At 44.9% G+C, this 10529-nt stretch overlaps 1 protein-coding gene across 2 annotated transcripts in view; it reads right to left on the reverse strand.

Annotated features, from left to right (window-relative positions):
- TSPAN9 (tetraspanin 9) overlaps positions 1 to 10529 on the reverse strand; it is a 304081-nt gene that overhangs the window by 281038 nt on the left and 12514 nt on the right. Inside the window, exon 2 of one of the 2 annotated variants that reach the window (XM_019516030.1) lies at positions 5617 to 5686. The exons of the other annotated variant lie outside the window; for it this stretch is intronic. The gene's annotated coding sequence lies outside the window, so the exon portion shown is untranslated. The remainder of the gene's footprint in view (positions 1 to 5616; positions 5687 to 10529) is intronic. 2 annotated transcript variants of the gene reach the window in all.

The following is a 10529-nucleotide window of genomic DNA, read 5'->3' on the forward strand; positions in this document are numbered from 1 at the left end:
CCACCCACCCACCCACCAACATCCACTGTCTGGCCCCTCTAGCACTGTAATATATAAATCAGTTTTTGAAATTGGGTGCCACTCAATTCTCAAAAGTTATGGAGGGCTGCCTCAGGTCCGAAAAGACTGGGAACCACTTCTGTAGACAGTCATCTCTGCTCAGCTTCAGTACAGATTTAACCTGGGAACTTCAGTCTCTTTGCACTAAGGGAGATTTCTTTCAACTTTGTTCAGGTACCAAACTGTTATACAGTCACTGGGGCACTGACTAGCAGGAGATGCTATAACATTCTCATGCTTTGTATGCAGGGCAAGTTTTTCAGAGATGTTGCACTGTAGCCAACATGCTAGCAACTATGACTGTGTGATTGCTCATAAAATGGTTTTCTGTGTCCTGCTCCTCTTTGAAGAAGCAAAAGTTTGATCTTCTCTAAACAAAGTAAAACAGCAGTAGTCAAAATGACAGGTGCAGTCAGAATCTCTCTGCATTAGGACTTCAAGCACTGCTAACATGATGGATGTGAAACAGCGTTAAGGTCTGTGGGATATGCTTTAGGGTGGTTCAGCCCAGTTTTTGTATCTCTTTAACCATATCAGTTTGGAAAACAGGTTAAACCACTGTCTTTCTCTCCATCCCCCTGCATCTGCCTCAGTATGGATGCAGTTATACCAGCACAAAAGTACTTAGGCTGGTATAGAAACAAGCTGATACCAGTATGGAAACAAGCTGCTGGAAAGATTCCCTGATGTAGATGGCCCCTCAGCCCATGTATTACATTTGCAATGCCACTATCTGCATTGTGCCTACTCCGTAAGAATAAACATTAGTCATAAGGTTGCCAAATGTGGAACCAGAGCAAGTGGCCTACCACAGTGGTCACTGCTGAGACCTACATTTATTGCCATTAATCTAGATTAAGACTTTATGTCAACTATGAACAGATTTGCTGACACAAAACACCGAGGAGCAGCAATCACACAGCAGGGCCAATCCAAATTGCTTCTTGGAATGCAGCAAGTCTGAGATAAGACTTGGCTTCAAGTTACTCCCATGACTCTCAATTACACATACAGAAACAGTAGCTCACATTACACAGCTACTTTTGTTCAAAAGCCTTGTGAAATTATCTGTGAAATCTGTCAAATGAAAATCAAGGCAACTTCTGTTCACACCATTATTAGCTGTAGCACAATACCCGCAGTAAGTACCCTAGCTCCGTCAGGCAAAGCTAAATATTTACTAGGAAAAAGGATAAATACAGTTGGAAAAAGGCAAAATAACTAAATTATGCACAAAAATATTACACAGGAACTTAGGAACTGCTGTACTAAATTAGACCATGGGTCATCAAGCCTAACATCCTGTCGTAAGAGAAGCAAGCATCAGATGCATCAGAAGAGGAAGGAGCACAGATCTCACAGCAGGCACTCACAGGATAACCTGACCCTCCAAAATGTTTTCCCTTAATCCATAATAGTAAGAGATAGGCTTATGCCCTGATACTTGAAACTAAACAAAATCTGAAGGGATACTAAACATATTAAAAGTAGGCATTCTTCCTGCCCACATAAATATCCAACTTCTCTTTGAATACTGCCAAAAAATGTTAGGCTTCAACCTCTACTTGTGGCAATGAGTTAAAAGACTAATTGTACATTGTGTTGTAAGGACCACTTCCTTTTACCGAATTTTCCAACTTTCAGTTTCACTGAATGCCCCCTTCTCCTCCTAGCATTACGAGATAGGGAACACAGAAGCTCCCTTTCAACTCTTGAAAGACAACTGAACAGAAAGGTAAGGAAATCCCAATGCACATGAATATGATTAATAATTCTAAACACGCAAGTCATGTGATACAGGCATGACAGCATAGACAAAGAAGTTCAATAAAAGGCAAATGCTGTGCTATTTTTGAGTGGTATATGGGTTTAAAATATTTAAAATCCCTAGATGTCTATATGTGAAAGGCAGACACAAATTATCCAATGCCAGTCACATAGCTAGTTATAACTTTTTAATCCATAACATTTATAAAGTGTCCACTTCTCCCTCTCCCCCCCGCCCTCGCTCTGCATCCTTCGACTCTCCTCTCATTCATCTCATGCTTATCACACTTGTTTGATACGTTTCAAACTGGGTAGCGTTAAATGCTCTAACAACAGGAGTTTGTTTTACTTTGGCTGGATTCCCTAAACCTGACCCCAGATCCACTGGTTGTAGATGGCTGGTACTAGCCAACTCTAAACCACGGTCTCTGAACAAATAACTATTGTTAAAATAATTTAGAGTTTGTTCTATGCATTGTTCTGTGTTGCTATCAAAGGAAACACTCACATGAAAATATAAAGGCAGGAAACATAACAAAAATACATGCTCTTGGCAGCGTCCCTTTGCCCACTGGAGTCTTTGTACATGGTGAATCATACCGATTAATAAAAGAGACACTGTCTGCTGTTTTAACTGAAGATAAGCAGATTCTGCACAAGAGAAGCATATACGTATGGCTTATAACAAATCTCGTAGAAGATCACTGGTGCCTCCCAAGCTCTCAGTGGGCAGCCTTCTGCAATTCCAGAGGGCAATTCCTTTCCACCCAAAGAGGCAGACAGCTTTCCTATTCTCTCAGTGGGCAGTTTGATCATGCTTCTATCATGTTGGGATCCAACCCAGTATGATTCACTCAAAAGGGAGACATCCTTCTGGGATCCAGCCCAGATTCAGCTCCAACCTAAACAACCAGTGCACCTGACTGACCAAAGAGGAGGAAGATCAGGGCCCACCTACATTTTGCCCAATAGCCTAGTTCAGGAATGTCAAATTCACCCTGTCCCCAGGGCCAGATCTAGACCACAGGAGATCCTTACAGGCCAGATCCAGACAACACCAAGGCAGCAGAGCAAGTGAAGGTAGAGACATGGGGGTTACTGCAGCCATTGCATGCCCCTCACTGTTGACACGGGTCCCCAATGGGGCTCTGTTCCCCAGTTTTTGGTAATGAGCCCTGCCCCAGTGAGCCTTACTCCTGAAATTCCCAGCCCCTCAACAAGTCCAACTTAAGTACCGTATATTTGACACCCTGGTCTAGCTTGTTAGGGAACTTGCCCAAGAAGTTCACAGATTCATTGATTGTAGAGTCGGAAGGGACCCTAAAGGATCATCATGTCTGAACCCCTGCCCCAGGCAGGAAAAGGACTGAGGTCAGACAACAACAGTCAGGTGTCTATCTAGCCTCCTCCTGAAGACCTCCAGGTTAGGTGATAGTGCCACCTCTCTTGAAAGCCGATTCCAGATTCTGGCCACCCTTACTGTGAAGAATTTCTTCCTAACGTTTAACCTGAATCTGATCTCCACTAGTTTGTACCCATTATTCCTAGTTACTTCTAGGGTTCCCTGGTAGATAGCGCATCTCCAACTCTCTGCTGTCCTCCCTTGATAAACTTGAAGACCCCACCTCACTCTGTTGGAGATGGCTCACTGGATGGAAAGGAATGTAATGTCATTGAGCCCAAGAGAAGAATATATAAAAGGGGCACTTCCCAAGACGGAAATGAGCTCTGGTTTCTGGCTTCTGCTCACAATGCTGCTCATATATTTAATTCAAGAACTATTTCAGGCAAAATGCAGGAATCTATCCTGTATCCTTCTCCTCCCTTCTGCATCCTCCACTAGAGGACTCTGCGGGGGTTTATGCATTCCCTAGACAGAATCAGATCCCAGATGAACTTAGGTAGAGGTAGGAGTCTAGGTGGCTATATAGATTGCTTTCAAGTACACAAGGAAGTCTGACTCTAGGCAGCTATGGGACTTTTCCCAGGCCAAAATAAAGGGATCTAGACAGCTTAACAATTTGGGGACTACTGTGTGGGTGGAATAGGCTCATTTTAAGTAACCTATAAAAGTCACTTAAGTGCTACTTAGATATCTCAAAGTTAGAATAGGACCTGGACAACTATTTTGCTACCAACACCACTCGTCTTTTAAACCAGCTGGCAAAGGTTAGTTCTTCAACCATTTCATGGAAACTTACCAAGAAATTTTGGTAGTTTACTAACATTTCCCACTCCCACTAATATTGAATTGTGACATATCAATATTACATTCAGCAGTGTAATCATCTTTCAGTCCTACCTATCTAGCTGTGGTAAGCATTCCAGTTGTGATTACATGAAAAACATGTAGGGGTGCATGCTTGCCTCCTTAGCTGTAAATGAGAGCTCTCTATAAACTAAACAGAAATGAACTCTGAATGTAATGTTGAACTTCCAGAAGAGCATAGAACCTACAACCACAAAACACAAGAAACAAGTTTAATACTACATGTTATAAACAACATATATCTCTGGCTGTTTCAATGTATATGTTGAAACTTACTCCTAAAACATTACTATAAGTTACTGAACAAAATATATGCAGCACAACATGCAGCCTAAACTGACTTTGCTCTAGCTAGGGACAGACATTACACATAAACTGATTTAAGTGATCAGAAACTGGTTTAAACCTGTAACAGAACAGATGTTCAGTGCACATAAACCAGTTTGAAAATGGCTGAAACCAGTTTGAGATAAACTTGGTTGAATGTAGTATCAGACTTAACTGATTTGGGTCAAACCAGTTTATGCAATGTTCATCCCAGACCCCTTGCTGGTATAAGTTAAACCAGACTCTCCCAGCATCCCAACATGCTCTCTGGGCTGGGCACAGCTCTCTGCTGCACAGAGGCTCTCTGGCCCCTCCCCTCTGCTCCCTGGCTGCATATCCGGCACAGACTGCAGGCATTTGCCTGGCTTCTGCTTCCCCCCACATCCCTCTGCCTCTAAGCAGGGATTCCCTATCCCCTCTGCCTTACAGAGACACACAGCATTAGCTATCAGACCACATGCTGACTAGGTCCATGCTGTGGCACCCAGGATAAAGGCAGAATCAACAGGTAGCAGACAATGTCCCTCTGTTTTTTTCTTAATGGAGTGATAAACACTGAGTGAGGGGTGATAAACACTGTGTGGGAGTAAATTTAGTCAGCTTCTGGCCTATTTGACTAGAAAAACAGACAGAGACCAGAAGTGCTGATACTGCTTATTTCAGTTATATGTTTTGAGATAAGAAATCCTGCATGTCTTATTACCCTGTGCACAGATGTCCAATTAAGTAAACTTGTTTTAGTTTCTCCAAGGTCGTATTTTTTTCTCTTTATCTGTCTTAAGTATAAAAATGCTTGAAAACTTAGGGAGGGGGAGGATTCCTTTGAAACGGACAAGTGCGTGATTCCCCTTGCTGTATGAAATCCTCCCTGTGATCACAGTATAGCCCTAAATAAAGAAAAGCTGGCTCTGTCAGTTCTGATTCAACCACAACACGAAGTTTGATTTCTTTCACAACTGTGTTATCAATTCCCTGTTGGGCTGGTCAGAAGGAGGGGGGGAACCCCTCCCTAACCAGAGTGTCCTGCCGGGGCCTGACCGCACCCCCCTCAGCTCAGCACTGTAGAAGGGAAGGGGTTGGGGGCTCCCCTAACACTCCCTGGCTTCTAGCCTGACCCACTGCAACATTTTTTCAGTCAAGAGGGGATGTCTGTGCAGTTACATACTGGTTCAGCCTAGCCAGATTAGACTAACCTGCAAAGATTGAATTAATTCAGGCTCAGGCTTTTTGAATGTGTGTCTCTAGCCTCTGTGTCCAAGTGAGCTAAGACAAGAATACAAAATTGCACATGTGTTTAGAGAAGCATACACCAGTAGTATTGATTACAATTTTTTTAATCTATAAACAATACCACAATTTTAACATAAATGAATTCATGGAGACACTATAGAATAAAATAATGGTTGAAATGAACTTTCACAAAATATTATATTCAAAAAGCAAATCTTAAAAAAATGTAAGTTTTATCTTATTCACTTCTCTGTGGACTTTTCCATTCTTGTTTTATATTGCTTAGCCACATTACAAGAATTACAGAAAGCTGTGTGTTACTTGTGAAGACTGCGTGTCATGACAGGTATTTTGTTCAGTAGCTAGCATTGATTTGTTAATTATTTTTGGTAGGCAGCATCACAGTATGAGCTCATTAGCTAAGTTTGTCAACCTGAGGAACTGTTGCATAATAGGGCTTCTAGATTCAATCCTGGTGCAAACACTCTGGGCATTTTTACATGTGCTCTGGGATACAGTGCCAGGCACTTTAATTAGTGAGCTGGGCTAAGTAAAAGCACCCACGCATCAAGCGTATCAGCATCCTTGTGTTGAAAAAATGGCAGCAGCACACTTTGAACAAAAGCTCATTAAATGTGTTTTATTTCAAAGTGCCCTGTCGCCATTTTTCCAGTGTGTTGGAGCAGGCTCCCTGCACGTCTACAAGAGTGCTCTTATTCCAGAACAAGAGTGTCTTGCTCCAAATTAGCTTAATCCCTTTGTAAAATGGATTAAGTGGGTGGAGAAGGCAATTCAGGCACAACAGAAAAGAATCCATACACAAAATTAATCTGGGAAAGCTAGTAAATTCACACCCTACCTTAATCTAAATTAATTTCCCTGTACAGACAAACCCTTAACCTGTACAGACAAACCCTTAGCTTGCTTTCTAGTAGCATCCCCAAGTCTGTCTTAGACTCCCCACTTCTCTGACTGCCACACAACAATCTGTATTATTTGTGCTGCTTATTTTTATTCAAGATTCAGTACTAAGTTTTATCTCATATGTTACATCCATATGATTAATTATTTCCATGTCATTTTCCACTTTGTGTTTGCAGCTTCCCCTGAATTGGCCACAATGAGGAAATGTAATCAAAGTTGGAGTTTACCTCTTCCTCTAGAGAAGTAGTTTTCAAACTTCCTGAAGTCACAAGAACGTTTCAATCACTTCTGCCATGGAACCCCTATCCCTGGCTCCACAGGCTGTGTGAGTTGACACACAGCCAAGCAGCTTCTGGCCTGCTCCATCATTACCCTCAAGCCCTCTGCAGAATCCCTGATGACCCATAGCTAAAGCAAGGGGTCCAGTGGAAAACAGCTTGAAAACCACTTCTCTAGAGCAGCAGTTCTCAACAAGGGGTCCATGGCCTCCTGGGGGGCCGGAAGCAGGTTTCAGAAAGTCAGCCCAACCCAGCCCATTGTAGGGAGGTGTCAGGCCCTCTGGGGCTGAGACAAGTCCCAAGGAAGGCCCACCCCATGCAGCCCCACAGCCTTCATCTTGCAAGCAGTGCTGTGGGCAGGTGGGCAAGGCTCCGTACTGCTGCTGCTCAGGTAAGTGAGGCTCCAGGGCTCTGCAGTGCTGAGCCCCACCCACTGCACCCAGGGCCATTTAGGCAGGGATGGAGAGCCGAGCTGGTCCTCTCCCACATGGGGAACAGCACAAGTGGGCTGTGAAATGTTTATAACATGCTGGGGGGCGGGGGGTGGCTCAGAAAGAGAAAGGTGGAGAATCCCTGCCCTATAGCAAGGGTGTCACACTCACGCCATGCCCCAAGTTGGATCTGGACCCTACAGCCCTTGCAGCCCAGACTGGCAAATCCAGAGGCAGACAGGGGGCCAGTGGCAGCAGTCAGCACAAGCAGCAGCTATGTCAGCACAGCCCTTGATCAGTCTCCAGCCACCAATGGTCACGTCCAGTGGGACCCCAGAGCCTGATTCTGTGGCAGGCCCTGTCTCCTGGTAGCCTGACTCCCAAATCTCCTAGCTTGCCAGGGGCCCTGTGGGTTAGATGGGGCAGCTCCATGGGTCTGATCCAGCCCATGGCCATACTTTTGACACCCCGGTTGTAAAAAGAAGGGAAAAACAGTAACGTTGGGTCCTAATTTTATTCCCTTCTGTATTACCTTTTTGACATGACTCAAATGTGTGCTGGTCAACCTATTTCTGATCTACGCAATGGAACATTTCAGCAGGTCAGAATTTCTTCCAGTTTCATGTTAAGTTTATTGGTTGACACCTGACTGATATTCAAGTATGCTATTATCCACAATAATCACCATCAACTCAATCAGGTCATTACATCAGAAATGGATCTGAAATGCACATGGTCTAACCCTCTGCAGCAAGTGAGAGATTCCTGGTCAGTTACTTCGGGGAACATTTCTCCTTTGGTTTCTAAGAACTGACAGTGAAGGGGGATTACAAGAAACATAATAGGTTTTCCACCTCTAATATCTATCATTCTATATGGTCACAGTACATTTCTACAATGCCTTTCCCACTAATAGTCAGGCATTATCTTTTATGTCCTCAAATCTTTCACACAAAAATCTAGCTAACTGACCATTAATTTCTAAATCTTTCCCATTATCCATCTTACAGGTTTCTCCAGTTTAATACAGACAAGAGAGATTCTAAACTGCTACAGTTACTCGAGTGAGTTACTTGAGAGGTTTTTAAAGGGGCTTGAAATACGTTTAGAAATAATTAACCATACAAATTAGAGATGGAAAAGTTCTATAGCATTAGGTCATCTAATCCTCCTGCCACCCACAGGCAGCAATGAGGAGATATACAGCATGGATAGAGGGAATGACAAACAATGAGTTTAAAAAGTTTAAAAGAGCTAAGTTGTACAGCTTTGCCTGTAATATCATGGGAGTAGGAAAAGGATCATGGACTCCCAAATGTCCAAGATATGAATAAAATAAAAACAAGCAAGAGAAATTATTTAGTTTGATGCCTGGGGGTGTAGCCCACTGTAAGTTAAGGAAGCAACATTTAAGCTACATTATCAGGAAAAAAGCCAATGTATTCAGCTCTAGAGGAAGCTCAGCTGCCTGGAAATTATAAAAATTTAACTGGACAAATTGCCAGGAAACTTGCTATAGGGAACAATCTAATATTGGCAGCAAGGAGGGTTGGAGAGTTTAATAGTTTTTTTCCATCTCTAACTGCGCTGATTCTATAACTGCTTCCAGTGAGGGGCAGAGTGTTCTTTGAAGGTGATGGAGGAAGGGGAGAAATTACCAGGCAGGCAAAAAAGTAAAGCTCGAGAGACTTTTATCCAGTTCCAAATCAGAAGACCTGAATGTGTAACCTAATTTCTCTCTTGTATCAAAGGTAACTGTCCCAAGAAAGGAGAGGTAATTCCTTTAAGCAGAAAAATGACAGGAAAAGACAGATAAAGGTTCCACTGATAACCTTCCCAGTCTGGCTGTAGGCCAACTGAGGCAGCACCATCTTCCCTCTGAGCCCCTGAAAAACTGCACCTTCCCATTAACACGTTTTTTCCTGAATCTGTGTGAAACCTGAGCTGAACAAGATGTTAATATGGAAACAACCACATCTAGAATTTAGATATTAGTAGATAAAATGAAGCATAAAGGCCCCCTCTACATGTTACATTTAAGGGGTGATTAACCAGGTAATTGTGCCTTAAGTTGGGACCCAGCTACACATTCAGCCGTAATAATGGTGTGATAAAACAAGCAATAAGCTACAAAGTTATCCCACAAAAATGTGTAATAACTTTGTAGCTTACTCTAATCACGCCATTAATTGAACATGTGGCCAAGAGTTCCACAGGGGAGCACCACTTGCTGCCAGCCCTGGAGCTGACAAGGCTGGCAGTGGTGGCAGCGTTGTTGACTGAGGGGTTTGCAGTGGGGAGAACGCCAGCCCCCTGTGAGCCTCCTCAGCTGCAGGACTCACAGTGGGGGCAGTGTCTTTGGCTGTGGGGCTTGCAGCAAGGACAGCACAGGGAAACACTGCTGCCACTGCAAGCCCCACACCTCACAAGCCGCATGGTAAGGACAGCATTCTCACTGCTGCCCCCACAGCAGGCCTTGCTGCCCCCACTACATAACGCTTAGCTAGGGGGGCTCACAGTGGGGAAGCATTCCAGAACTGCCCCTAATGCAAGCTCTGCAGCCCATGTTGGATGCGGGGCTCGCAGCAGAGGCAGTGCGGGAAACACTTGCCCTACTGTGAGCCCTGCCAGCTATGGACTCACAGCCATGGGAGCTGGTGCAAGGGAAGCCCAGGATCATGATGCCAGGCTCCCCTTTCTCCAGCAATAAGGCATAGTGGGATCTAATGTGTGATCCCATAATTGTGCTTCCTGCATGCATGTGTAGTATGGCAGGAGGCATGATTGTGTGGATCATGCATTAGACCCCATTGCACCTTTACCTGCATGAGCACATCCAGATGAGCATGCACGTGCCTCTTACCCGGGGCTGGGGCCCTCCAGGGGGAGCTGGGACCCTCGGTGGGGGGGGCCGGGGCCCTCCAGGGGGAGCTGGGACCCTGGGCAGGAGGGCTGGGGCTCTCCAGGGGGAGCTGGGACCCTGAGCGGGGGGGCTGGGGCCCTGTGGGGGAATAGGGGCTGTCGCCTTGCAAGGGGGAGCTGGGGCCCTGTGGGGGCGGCACTCCATGTGCTGTGGGGGGGCTGAACCCTGTGGGGGCCAGGGGATCCACCCCACCTGAGCAGCCCCCCCACAAGGTCCCCCACACCCACAGTCCCCCCAGAAATTGCCCTACCCACAAACCAACCCACATCCCTCCACACACACCCACCTGCCTTCCCCCACCCCTTCCCACCCCCTTCCTG

Source organism: Gavialis gangeticus, unplaced genomic scaffold, assembly GCF_001723915.1.
Source record: "Gavialis gangeticus isolate Ggan-Ray unplaced genomic scaffold, GavGan_comp1, whole genome shotgun sequence".
NCBI lineage: Eukaryota > Metazoa > Chordata > Crocodylia > Gavialidae > Gavialis > Gavialis gangeticus.